Raw genomic sequence first — 13,693 nt, 5'->3', positions numbered from 1 at the left:
ACCGGTCTCACCTGGCTTGAATGAATAGCAGTTTCTTGATTTTGCAGGCTGTTAAACATTTAGTTTCTGATTCCTGGGTTTTGTTCAGTTTTAAAGCTGTTTTCCTTTAATTTTGCATTTACTGCAGGGTAATAAGATGAATTTGAGACTGCAGGGTAGTTAGTATGAATCTGAGGCTGGCGTCATCCAGCAGATATTTCTTGGAAGCCGACCTTCTGTCACGGTTGCTGCCACAGTTATGAATCATTTCAGACTGGTGCAGAAAAGCAGTATGCCGATCAGTCTAGGTTCCAGAGAGAGAGAAAAAAGTTAGACCTGATGTAGGGTGTTAAGCAATTCTTGACTAACTAGACTTTTAAAATTTCTGCAGTCTTGCTTTTTCAGCTCCCGATGGCTTCGTTTCTGACCAGTTTCATCTACCGCTCCCAGCTGGTGGCTACTACTGGAGTAACCTGGGAACATGGGTACAGTGAGTTCCAAAGCATCACTAAAACACCTTGCACAAGTTTGAAACAGGGCCGATCTGAGGGTTTTGGAACCCTGAGCCATGACCTGGGTAATCCCTGCCCCCTTCCCCAGCCAGGCTAAGCCTACCATGGGTGCCAAAAATCTTCAAAGGGAGCAGCTGATCTCCAACTGGCTTGCCTGTATGTCCGTCCCCCCACCCCTGATCACCCCCTCTTCCTTCCACTTCCCTCTGAGGCTCAGAGGCTGCAGATTCCTGCCACGTGATAGCTGCCCCTGCCAGTGACTTCCCTGCCCAGGGCCTCCAGCCTGCAGCCTTTCCAGGTCCTTGGGGGAACGAGAGGCCCTCCACAGAGTTCTTCCACACACACCCCTCCCCCCAATCTATTTCCGAATGCAATGGGCTTTGTCATCAAAAAGTTTTGGAAGGGTCTTTGGTTTATTTTAAAAACACTTATTTTCCTGCTTATCTTGGAAGTCCCTCAAGTACATATATAGGAGTAGCCCAGATTTTCTGCTTTTGTGGCTGGTCTTGGGGCCTGCTACTTTTCTCTTACTGTGCTATGAGTAGAAGGAAACAAAAGATGCATCCTTTGATGACTAAAATCATCCGCCATTTTCTTCTCTTTGCCCAGCAGATGGCACAAGTGTGCAGATGATGCTTCTCTCATGCCGCACCTTGTGAAGGCACAACCTTGCCTCGTCATATTTTCATCATTTGGGCACCTGGGAAAGAAGCACCGGAGAAACTTTGCCAGCCCTTGAGCAACTTCCACCCCACTGTCAACCTGACCATGAACCAGTCCACACAAGAAGTACGTTTTCGAGACACCACTCTACAAATACTTTATGGGAGCATGAACACCACCCGATGGCAGAAATCTACTGAACACCAGGCATGCCTGCATACCTCCAGCCGCCATCCTAAACACCCCAAAGGATCCATCATCTGCAGCCAAGTTGTTCATGCAGCTCGTGTGTCCTGATCCCTTAGAAAGAGATGCTCATCAGCAAGATCTACAACAGACATTTTTGGACTTCTAAGACCTACCTGAGATGGTAAAGAAACAGATCCACAAAGCCAGAATGATACCAAGGGATAACCTAAGCCAGGGGCAGTCAAACTGCGGCCCTCCGGATGTCCATGGACTACAATTCCCATAAGCCCCTGCCAGTGTTCGCTGGCAGGGGCTCATGGGAATTGTAGTCCATGGACATCCGGAGGACCGCAGTTTGACTACCGCTGCAGAACAGCAGAGCACCACTGGTGTTTGCATACAGCTCTCCTCTTAAGACAGTTCCTTGCATCATTAACCACCTACGACCTATGCTAGACGATGAAACTCCTCTCTCACAACCACTGAGAAACAAACCTTTTCTTGCCCGCAGCCCACAGCCTCTTTAACCTTAAATAACTTTTTGTCAAAGTTGATGCAACAAACCAAGATACCAACTGTGTCCTATTCACTCTGACCACATAGTTACTGGACCTCACAGCACCAGGTGTAGCATGTCAGGTTCATTCACTTGTTCGTTTTCCAATGTTGTATATGCCATTAAATATCAGCAATGCTCTTCTACACTGTAGCTTGGATAAACAGGTCAGTTCTTGCCCAGAATAATAGAATCATACAATCATAGAATCATAGAGTTGGAAGGAACCACAGGGGTCATCTAGTCCAGCCCCCTGCACTATGCAGGACATAATTCCAACAGCAAAATCCCTGGCACTCAAAAAAAAAAAAAACGATAAGAGAACATTTTAATCTTCCAGGTCATTCCATCGCCAATTTAAGTGCTGCGGTTCTTAAACAGAATTTTCAAGAGTAGATTATAATCTGAAATTGCTGAATTTGAGTAATTCACAAGTTCAGAACAATGGACTCCCCAGGGCTGAACAGGGACATATGTTTCTTATTTTACTACAGAAGCTAACCTTTTGCCCCTAGCCTTTGCCCTCTGCTCTAATCAAGGTGATTACAATAAGGGTTGTTCCTTTGCATCCTGATTTCCTTCCCCCCTCCCATCTTCGGCTTCGGATGCAAGGACTCAAAGATTTCCATTCCAACTCATATCTGATGAACGGAGCTTGTGACACTTGAAAGTTCATACCATAGAAATGTGGTTGGCCTATAAGATACGACTGAGCTTGTATCTGTCTCAAGAGCAGTTGTAATTCTGGGAGATCTCTAGAACTCACCTGCAGACTGGCAGCCTTATTAACATGTATCCTTGGGTTGGATCCAGTGAGCATTTCTGCTGGTGAAAAATGGAGGAGCTCCTTTGACCACCCAAAAAGAACTAACCTGGGGATCATAGGATCTTGGGGGTTCCAAGTGGTTGATTTCCCCCATCTCTGATTCCCCCCCCCCTTACTTAATTCTCATCTGCTGTCAGCATCCCAAGGGTGGGGCGGTTTGAATTCCATGGTTTTATTCTTTCATTGTTAAATATCTAAAATGAAACAAGTGAAGTCAATAGAAATGTCATCTGTAAATTGTAAAGAAGAAGCCCATAGAGGGTACGGTGGTTCTACCTGCTTCAGACCAGCCATTTGTGTGTGAAATTGCTTCTCCTTTCCTTTGCAGTTCTGATTTTGGGGCCATTGCTGCTGACACCTTCTCTAAAGCCTTTATTCAATGACCATGGCTTGACGGATCTACCCTGGCCTATTCCACCTCCATCCTCAGCTTTGCTGTCTCCTGCTTACCCTTCTACCAGTGCTGGACCTACATTAAGAAAAATAAGAAGGGAAAACCTTGGCGAAGGGAATGCAAGTGACGTTTTTGAGACTCCTGCTGGGATGTGGACTTCCTCTGCCCCTGGAATGGTGAGGGTGGACCCCACGTGCTTTTTCTCAGTTGCTTTGAGGGTGTCTTGCTGGAGCTGGAAATGAAGGGGACAGATGCCTTTGGTCATTGGCCCTGAGGAGCTGAACCTTTCATTTGTTAGAAACTCTTGAAATGCAGCTTCTGCCTTGCAGATAGTCTGATTAGTGGGTGATAGATGTATGGCTGCAGTTTCCTATGTTCCAAAGAGCGTCATGTCTTACTGCTCATAAGAAGCTCACGTATGTACAGTGGGATGGGATCAGTGCAGTCATTAGTGTTGTGCTTGGGAGACCTACGTTTGAGCCCCCTTGTGCTCTTGGGGCTCACCTGGAGCCTAGGGATGCCAGTCCCCAGGTGGGACCTGGAGATCCCCTGGAACTATAGCTCATCTTCAGACTAAAGAGATCCATCCCCACGGAGAAAATGGCTGCTTTGGAGGGTGGACTTCATTTGTCTTCAATGCATTGATTATTTGTCCTTTAAAAATTATGCAGAAAGTGCTTTATAACAGTAGTCCCCAACCTTTTTATCACCGGGGACCGGTCAATGCTTGACAGTTTTACTGCGGCCCGGTGTCGGGGGTAGGCTTTTGCCGAGAGACGTCTGAGCCCCTGCTCCACTTGCTTTCCCGTCGGTGCCCCTGACTTCCCGCCGTTGGGCAGCAGCTGCACAGTGCCATGCCGAGGGGGGAGCCCCAGCCATGGCGGCCGCCAGAGAGCACCAAAGATGAGCCAGCGGCAGAGTGGCAGGGCAGTCCCCGAGGCAGAAGCCGGGGAGGAGGATGAGGAGGAGCCGCGGCCCAGTAGCTACCGACTGATCTACAGTCCGTAGACTAGGGGTTGGGGACCGCTGCTTTACAACATCCCTAGGCTCCTACCCTCCTAAAATACTAATTAATATATCTCTTGATGTTTCATGGCTGTTGCTTCTGAAGCAGACCTTTGCTTAGGATTGCTCAGGCCACAATAACGCCTTAGGGACACGCACAACTGAGTGAAAATCAAGCCGTTTCACTTATTGGGAACAGATGAAGAGCCCTGCTGGATCAGACCAGTGGGTCATCTGACCCAGCACCTTCCCTTACACAGTGGCCAGCCCCTTCCCCTGGAAGGCCAACAAGAGGGCACAGTGGCAGATGTGCCCTCTTGGCACTAGTATGCAGAGGCTGTTGCCATGGAAATCAGTGGGGCTTAAGAGGGCCTGCCGTGAGACCCTTAAGAGCCCCATGACTCCAGGCGATTATTCAGCAAGAGATGTCCACCCTTTCTTTTTTATTTATTTCCAAATGGATATGCTGCCCTTCCCTGAGGGCTCACGGCGGCTTCCAATATATCAGTGATAAAATTGTTGTGGATGCAGGCAGTGGCTGCTCTGTGGTGACAGGCGGAGGAAGGACTGAAAAGCAGCCAATCGCTGATCGCCTACAGACGACAGAAATGGGCCAATGGTTGGGCTCCCGTAAGGGCCAATCGGGTTACTTGGCGAGCTGCCCAAATTGTATATAATTGTTCGGTATTTCTTCTTGGTGTTAACAAAGAGCGGATTGTTTTAGAAGCAATATGCCCCTGCGTCTGCCCAGCCCACGGACTTAACAAAAACAACAGTTAAGACATTTTAAAGCAATCAAATTTATATTAAAAATAATCAGAGGGACTCACTGCCTTCTCTCCGGCAGGAGGGAGGGGGTGATAAAGTGCGTTGACGTTAATTGCCGAGTGGGCGTCCCGGTATTTATTGTTTATGTAGGGAGGCTGGTTTATTGATGATATTTGCAGGCCTCGACCATAGGCCCGTGGGACAGCTCTGATTTGCAGGCTCTGCAGAACTGTTTTCCAGAGCATTTGGTACGGCAGAGCAGAGTGGCTCCTTCTACCACCTTTGCATAGAACTAGGATAGAGACAGAACTTGTGGCATCTGGAGGAGAACAGATGCAGTGTGAAAATGTTTGGCATAGTAAGAAATCTTTATTTCAGGTCCCAGGGGGTTTGGGCTCTCCCCCCCTCCCTTCTTTTTCTCTCATTTGAAAGATCACAACAACTTGAAGAGCTGCCCCAAGGAAGACAGCAAAGAGCTGTTCTCTGCTACTTCAATAGCAAGACCTGGACCATTTCTGCACTGGGAACTTCGCTGCCCTGGCTCCTGTGTGGGAGCACAAATACGGGGCGGACAAGGCGCACCAGGCCAAATGCCCTCCCCTTGTGGGAGCAGGAAAAGATGAGGCCACCTGCCCCACCCAACCTCCAGCCTGCAGCCTGCAACCTGGTGTGAAGCCTCCAGTGCAGAAACGGTGCTGGTCTTAAGAGGCAGCAGAATGAGGTGGAAGAATTTGGAGATAGCACTTTCTATGGGTGAGGAAAGGCACATGATGATGCTGTTCCTGTAATGCCTCTTGCAAATCAGTGCCAGGACCTGGAGAACCCAGGCAAGCCTGATCCTGTCAGATCTCGAAAGCTAAGCAGGGCCAACCTTGGCTAGTATTTGGATGGAGACCTCCAAAGAATACTAGGGGTCATGACACGGAGGCAGGCAATGGCCAACCACCTCCAAACGTCCCTTGCCTAGCTGCCAGACAAAGCTCAGATCTCTTGACTATGCTGCACATGCCATACGATAAATAATCTGGGAAAACGGTTTCAACTAGGGGTGTGCACTTCGGCTTGGTTCGGCCGCTTCAGCAGTAACTGAAGCCCAAGTTGGCCAGCACCGCGGAGAGGAGGGGTGGCGGCGACCCTCCTCTCCGTGCCATAGTGCTGGCCTCCTACACGCCGCTTCAGGCTTCGGTGATTGCCAAGGCGTCAAACTGAGCTGAAGCGCACAACCCTAGTTTCAACCTTTGGTAAGACAGGACAAGGCGACTCTTTCCACGATGATTACACAGAATCAGAGAGAAAACTTGCTGTTGATGTGGTGTCTGAAAGATAACAGTTCTCCCTTACATTGGGAACTCTCCACCAGATGGAAGTTGTGCAGTCCATTCTTCCTTCTCAGCACTCTCCCACCTCCAATCCATTGCAGGCTACAGGAGCATATGTAAAACCTGCTGGACAGGACCTGTGGTCCATATAGTCTAGACCAGGGACTTTTACGTTCCAGGAAGGAGGTTTTGGTCAAACATCAGGAGAAACCTCCTTGAGGGCAGAGCAGTTTGACAGTGCAGACAGTTACGTTGGTGGTGTGGGAATGGGCTGTCCCTCTCTGGGGATCTCCATATTGAGGCTGGACAGGAATGGTTAAGATTTTTATTCCCTCAACGAGCAAGAAGTTAAGAATATAAGAAGAGCCCTACAATATCAAACCAATGGTCCGTCTAGTCCAGCATGCTTTCCTCTGGATGTCTATAGCAGGGGTAGTCAACCTGTGGTCCTCCAGATGTCCATGGACTACAATTCCCAGGAGCCCATGCCAGCGAACGCCTCTTGCGAATGCTGTCAGGGGATCATGGGAATTGTAGTCCATGGACATCAGGAATTGTAGTCCATGGACATCTGGAGGACCACAGGTTGACTACCCCTGCTCTAGAGACATGGCACAGAGACAGAGGTCTTCCCCTGATGTTGCCTCCTGGCACTGAGATTCAGAGGTTAACTGCTCCTGAATGTGGAGGTGCTCTTTCGTCACTGTATCTGAAGAAGTGTGCATGTACACAAAAGTTTCTACCCTGAATAAAACTTTGTTGGTCTTCAAGGTGACCCTGGACTCAACCTTTGTTCTGCTGCTTCAGACCAACACGGTGATCCACTGGAACCTTAGTCACCATGGTGAGTAGATATTGATAAGACTTGTCTTCCATGAATCTGTCTAATTCCCATCTATGCCGGTGGCCATTACCCAATGGCAGCAAATTCCACCTTCAGGCTCCCTTCCTGAAAAGACTGGCTGTGTCACACGTTTTACACCCCACACTTTGCCCAGTTAACACGGAAGCAAAAAAAGGAATTGAGCCTCTCTGCCACTTCCCTGTCTTCCTTTAACAACCCCTTTATTCCTTGGTCATTTTCTGGCAGGTTTCCTGCTCAGGACATAATTTAATCTTACTTGCCTTGGTTCTTTCAGCAACTTGATTCTCAAATTCTCTTTTTGCATGCCTACATGCAACTTTCTTTTGCCAGAGCCTGCGGTCCCTTATGTTAAGTTCATTTGGGGTAGACCCACTTTTCTGAAGGAAGCCTTTTAACTTCTCGGTGCTTTCTTGATTGGTGTTGTTAACCATGCAGGCATTATTTTAGAATTGGCAGGGCCTTTCCTAATCTAAGGAGCACCTGGGCCTCCATTATGTAGCTGCACAGGATATCCTATAAGGCCCCTCCAACACAAGGAAGTTACAGTAACTACAAACTACAATTTATATCCTTATTTTTTTTAAGACCTTGCAGACCACTGAAATACAGTTCTTAATGGCACATTATCCATGCCCACTAAATCCACAGTGATTGCTTTAGGACAGTTGACTTTTTTTGGGTGCGAGCATGTTCTGTATTCTCTCTTGTGGATATGTTTTTTTGTTTTTTTGTTTTTTGGTAACATTATAGCTCCCTTGAACATTAAGAGCTTGGAACGAAATTTTGGTTAAGCATGTTTCAGACACTGTTCTGCATTTCATGGTCAAATGCAAGCTGGGCACACCGTTCCCCACCACCATATTTGGTAGGCCCAGAAACGCACGTAATGCACCACAATGCTCTGACTCTGACTTGAGCAGTGAGATATAATTAATTTTGGCATGTACGTTTTATAGCATCGAAAGTTGGAACACCAGTTTTAGGCTCAGCATCTACTCAGAGGGGAATCAAAGACCCCAGATACATTGGGTTGGATTCTACGGAATTCTGCAACTTGTTTGTTTTCTTCAATGGGGACCCAAAGCCTTTACCCCAATAGGAACCCACTGTGTCCTCCACTATGGGGCTTTCATAGACCATATTGTCTACTGTAAGAAGAGCAGGGCTTGTCTTTTGAAGACAGTGGGTCTGTGAGCAACTCACAATGTCAAAAGGAACCATAGTGTACAAGGGTAGTCTATCTGAACAATCAGGAGCTATGCCCATGCCTTAGAAGGAGTGTCTTCATGCTCTGGTTGTGAAATTTCTAAAGGCACAGCCCTCAGGGAGTAGAACAGAGAAGAGAATGAGAAAGCACACAACATGTCTCTTTTTTGTGTGTTGCTTTTGTGAAGGATTGCGTGTGTGTGTGTTGGTGAGGAGGGTGGAATGTCTCCCCCTTTGCCATTCAACTTCCAGATGACATTTCCATTTCTTTTCCAGAATACTTTTCAGTATGCCGTGTGATTTTATTCCATTTTATCACGCTAAACTTTTTTTGTGCTGTCAAACCGTTTTAATAGAACAAAGTTTGAGTCCAGGGGCCCCTGTATGACCAACACATTCTAATTCTGGACAGAAGCTTTTGTGTGCATCTTTAGTCAATGAAGAAGTGTACATGGGTGTGAAAGCTTCTGCCCAGAATTAAATTTGTTGGTCTTCAAGGTGCCCCTGGACTCAAACTTTGTTCTGCTGCTTAGAGACCAGCTGAATCAAACCGTTTGGATGTTTGCAATGAGAATAAGTCCATTTGAAGTAAACACTGATAGGAGGATTGTCCTGCAGGAGTCTTGGGCTGTTTTATTCTTAGCTCTCCTCTGGGCTAGGAGGACCCGCAACTGTGACATCAAAGTTCACCTGTTGGGAATGGGGTTCTCACTCTTGATTGGCCTAAGGTGTTTCTCTGTGAAAGTCAGGTGACTTTGACAAAAGAATGCTGATACTGTGGTCTGAGGCAAGCTGGCTGGATATGAATCCAGTAGCACCTTCAAGACCAACACTCAAAGCTCTCTTCATCAGATACTAGTAGCTTTGACTCTTAGTAGCTTATACCCCTAAATTCTCATTGGTCTCGAAGGTAGTAATGGACAAATCTAGCTGTTCTACTGTAGACCTACACAGGACCAACACAGCTACCCTCTGAAGGCTGGTAGGTAATTCTCTTCTTGATTATAGTCTTCATGCATGTTTGAGACATGAGAAGGACCCTACTCCCCTGCTGTTCTTACTATTTATTATATTTTTAAAAATCCTTACCTTTACTTCACAGAGCTCAGGGCAGTGTGCATCATTTTCCTGCTTCCCTGTGTCATCCTCTGTGAGACAGATCAGGCCGAGAGAGAGAGTCACTGGTCCAAGGTCACCCACCAAACTTACATGATGGAGTAGTGGGTTAAATGAATCTGGTTCTTTCAGATCCTAGTCTGGCTCGCTAACCCTGCACCACATTGTCTCTCAGTTGGTGCAAGTGGCTTGTGCATGTGGGAAGTAATGTGGAAAGTCTCTCTTAAATCACAGAACAAATTATTTTAAAGGTTTATTCTGTTCACACACATAAATATGCTGTTGGTGGCAGAAAGTGCCGCCAAGTCACAGTTGAATTATGGTGACCTCATAGGCTGTTCAGGGCAAGTGACAGTCAGGGATGGTTGGCCATTGTCTGGGCAAGCGTCCCAACCCTGGTGTTCCTTGGAGCTAGGGCAAGCCCTCCTTAGCTTCTGAAATCTTGGCAAGATCAGGCTTACTTGGGCCATATTTCGCACACATAGGATAATACACTTTCAATGCACTTTAGAAGTAGATTTTCCTGTTCCGCACAGGAAAATCCAGCTGCCAAAGCACATTGAAAGTACATTATCCTATGTGTGCAGAGTGGGCAAATCAGGGCAAATAAGCTATTAGGATAGTCTAACACAATACAGATTGCAAACTAGGAATAGGGATGAAGCGTGCCGTGAATGGTTATGTTAGTATTTAATGATGAATAGAATTTTAATAATAATAAAATATAAGTACTAATTTTTTGCTGTCTCAGGCCGAGGGCATCCCTATTCCTTGGAAAGGGATCAAAATTCACACGGGAGAAATGTGGTCTTTGCAAAAGACAGTCAAAGGTTTTTCTTTTTGGTCCAATCAGAAACAGGGATGCGTATTCAAACTTCCCACCAAGAGGATCTGGCCAATGAACTATTCCCCTGGGGCTCTTTGCCTCCAGCCTGTCTAGAGGAGAGATACAAAGGAAGCAGCTGGGGTGCAGAAGGGAAATAGTGTATGTCAGACCAGAGGAAAATTTCCATGGGATCTCCCGTGGGTTGACAGTTGTCATGTTCTTGTGACAGATGGCCAGGTGTGACATCTGCATGCTGAATCTCTCCTCTCCCCCCACCCCAAATCTGGGATGTTTACATGCTTTGCTCATCTCAGTATAATGGAATTTGTGGTTTACTGGAAGTATCCTGGTTGTTTTTTCTTTACTGAAAACATAGGAGCACCCTTCCTGTTGAGGAGAGGGAAGCAGATTTGTATGCAGATGAGGAGAAACAGCAGATTTCGCTTTTGAAGGGGAAGGAGAGAAAAAGCCAGAGAGGAAAAAAAAAGAAGCCAGAGAGCCATGAGTTGGCTGCAGCACCTTGGGGCTTCAGGATTTCTCTCTCCCCTCCCCGCCTCTGGGGATCTAAAGTGGGGTAGCGCATCTGATGCCCCGTAGGAGTGCCTTTGCTTCCATCTGTGCTCTGCTCATACATTTGCACATTTGAAAAACATTACAGAGAGCATAAATCTCCACTGCTCTCTCTTGCAAAAGAGATCCTTTTGCTGCTCAGGAAGTGCAGAATGCATAAATGCAATCAAATAAATGGAGACATGCTGGAATAGATTGAGGGTCCCTAGTCCAGCATCCTCTTTCCAGCCAAGTGTCTCTGAGAAACCCCCCGAGATGATGTCCGTCCCCTTTGTTTATCCAGTTCAGATCTGGTACTCAGAATGGGACTGGGCTCACCATGAGCAGGGAGGTTCCATTTTGCTATCCTAGGGAACAGCTCTCTTGTTGCCTGCTCTCTTTCTAAAGCCATCTGGCTTGAAATTTGTCTGTAATCCATTGCCAGCTCCCTTCTACTGGGTGATCCCCAAGAACATGACAGTGTGGAATGGGTCTCCTTTCCCCCCTCCCTGCTCATGATTGTATAAAACTTTCTCATCTCCTTATAAATGCTTCCAGTAAATACATTTTTAAGGCAGATGGATCTCCCTCTTCCTGGCCAATATATATTCAAAGTTTTTGCATACCAGCAGTGAAGCAGATGACTTGTCTGCATAACAGAGGTGCTCAAACAATAGTAAATGAAAGTGATAAAGGTCCAAGATCACCCACCCATTACCATTTGTGCATGTATGCGCATGCCAACTGTGGTGAGAGACACCACAAATGGAACCATTGGTGTAATCATGCGCATACACACACAGCTAATGTAAAAGAAGAGTTGATTTTTAGACCCTGTTTTTCAATACCAGGAGGAGTCTCAAAGCGGCATACAATCGCCTTCCCTTCCTTTCCCCACAACAGTGGTAGGTGGAGCTGAGAGAGCTCTGACAGGACTGCTCGGTGAGAACATCTCTGACAGGACTGCGACTAGCCCAAGACCACCTAGGTGGCTGCATGTGGAGGAAGAGCGGGGAATCAAATCCAGCTTGCCAGGTTAGAGGCCATCGCTCTTAACCGCTACACCAGGGGTAGTCAAACTGCGGCCCTCCAGATGTCCATGAACTACAATTCCCAGGAGCCCCTGCCAGCAAACGCTGGCAGGGGCTCCTGGGAATTGTAGTCCATGGACATCTGGAGGGCCGCAGTTTGACTACTCCTGCACTACACCACGCTGTCTCCCATTTATATCCTATCCTGTCTCCAAGGCATTCGGAGAAGTGTATATGGATGACTGCCTCACATGTGTCTCTCCTGATTGGGGCCAGAACCACATATCCAGGAAAAGCTGCTCAGAGCCTTTGGCTTCTCCTCTCCACCCCCAGCTACCCCCTTCCCCAGCATGCGAACAAGGAGTGGCTCAGATAGATGGTTCTGTCTCTATGAAGCCGCTGAAATTAGGATTAAGAACTCTGTGAGTGGCCCCACTAGTTAAAACTTCAGAAGTTTTATGGGTTTTTAAAAACTACAGGTAACATTATTTTGCTGTTTTCCTATTTAATGTAATGTCCTGTGAATTCAAGTTCTGTCTGTCAGACTTTATGAGTCATACTTTCTGTCGGAGATCGAAGCATAAATAGACTGTTAAGATCCAGATTCGTAAAAGGAGCGAGTTTGCTTCTGTTCCCATTGAAATGGCTAGAACAGCTCCTCAGATCTGGATGGGATCCATATCATTGTGAAATCTAGTCTCCCAGGAATGCTACAACTAATTATTATACTATTATACAATATAATATATAAGTATAATATACTATATACTGTATAATATATAAGTATAAAGGTAAAGGTATCCCCTGTGCAAGCACCGAGTCATGTCTGGGGTTTTCATGGCAGACTCAATACGGGGTGGTTTGCCAGTGCCTTCCCCAGTCATTACCGTTTACCCCCCAGCAGCAAGCTGGGTACTCATTTTACCGACCTCGGAAGGATGGAAGGCTGAGTCAACCTTGAGCCGGCTGCTGGGATTGAACTCCCAGCCTCATGGGCAGAGTTTCAGACAGCATGTCAGCTGCCTTACCACTCTGCGCCACAACAGGCTCTAATATATAATTATAATATATAATAAAACCAGTATTTATAGAATGCCTTTGAATGACTTGCATCAGTTATTTCCAATGTTATTTTGTGCACACCCTTTGACGCCAAATCTCCCTGTCTGTGATCCTTTTAGTTGGGATCATTGCGGGCAGGATTAGAATCACAGAGTTGGAAGGTACCCCCCCCCCAGGTTCATCTAGTCCAACCCCTGCAGAATGCAGGAAGTTCACAACTATTTGCCCACCACAGTGACCCCAATTCCATGCCCAGATGACGCCCCCCCCCAAAAGAAAACCCAGATCAGAACTTGAGAAAAAGCAATACCTTCTAGGTTTGCTGATGCTGCAAGGGGTGGGGGCAGTAATCCTAACAGTCGGAAGGACGTCGGAAGGATACATACGGTCGGAAGGATACACACTTTTCTTGGATGCTTTAGGATGCTCTGGGCTGATCCTGCGTTGAGCAGGGGGTTGGACTAGATGGCCTGTCTGGCCCCTTCCAACTCTATGATTCTATGATTCTATGATTCTATGATTCTAGGATTCTAGGATTCTAGGATTCTATGATTCTATGATTCTATGACGTGTAGCAGTGCAGAGACTAGCAGCAGCGGATGCTTGCCTTTTTATGGCCCCCACCCCATTCAGGCTTATGGGGGAAAATGTAACATTACCCAAATGTCCACCGGATGGAACGAAGCCTGGGACTTGTCTCTATACTGTCGGGATTCAAGAGCAGCGTGCCTCAAAAGCAATCTGACTCCTGATTTTTTGAGGCAGGCGGATGGAACCCCTTAGAGGAGAGACATGCTGAAAACAATGTGGTTTTGCATACCTACGGG

At 46.9% G+C, this 13,693-nt stretch overlaps 1 protein-coding gene across 3 annotated transcripts in view; it reads left to right on the top strand.

Moving 5' to 3' along the window:
- Nucleotides 1–13,693, top strand: part of LOC143824094 (potassium voltage-gated channel subfamily A member 1) — a 148,783-nt gene that overhangs the window by 76,147 nt on the left and 58,943 nt on the right. The window contains exons 7-10 of one of the 3 annotated variants that reach the window (XR_013226685.1): nucleotides 371–464; nucleotides 1,104–1,524; nucleotides 3,054–3,295; nucleotides 6,983–7,055. The gene's annotated coding sequence lies outside the window, so the exon portion shown is untranslated. Of the gene's footprint in view, nucleotides 1–370; nucleotides 470–1,100; nucleotides 1,525–3,053; nucleotides 3,296–6,982; nucleotides 7,056–13,693 lie in introns of all 3 variants that reach the window. The other 2 variants (XR_013226686.1, XR_013226684.1) reach the window with 2 other exon arrangements.

Source organism: Paroedura picta, chromosome 14 (genome assembly GCF_049243985.1).
Source record: "Paroedura picta isolate Pp20150507F chromosome 14, Ppicta_v3.0, whole genome shotgun sequence".
Lineage (NCBI taxonomy): Eukaryota > Metazoa > Chordata > Lepidosauria > Squamata > Gekkonidae > Paroedura > Paroedura picta.
This window is presented reverse-complemented; position numbering and strand designations above follow the sequence as displayed.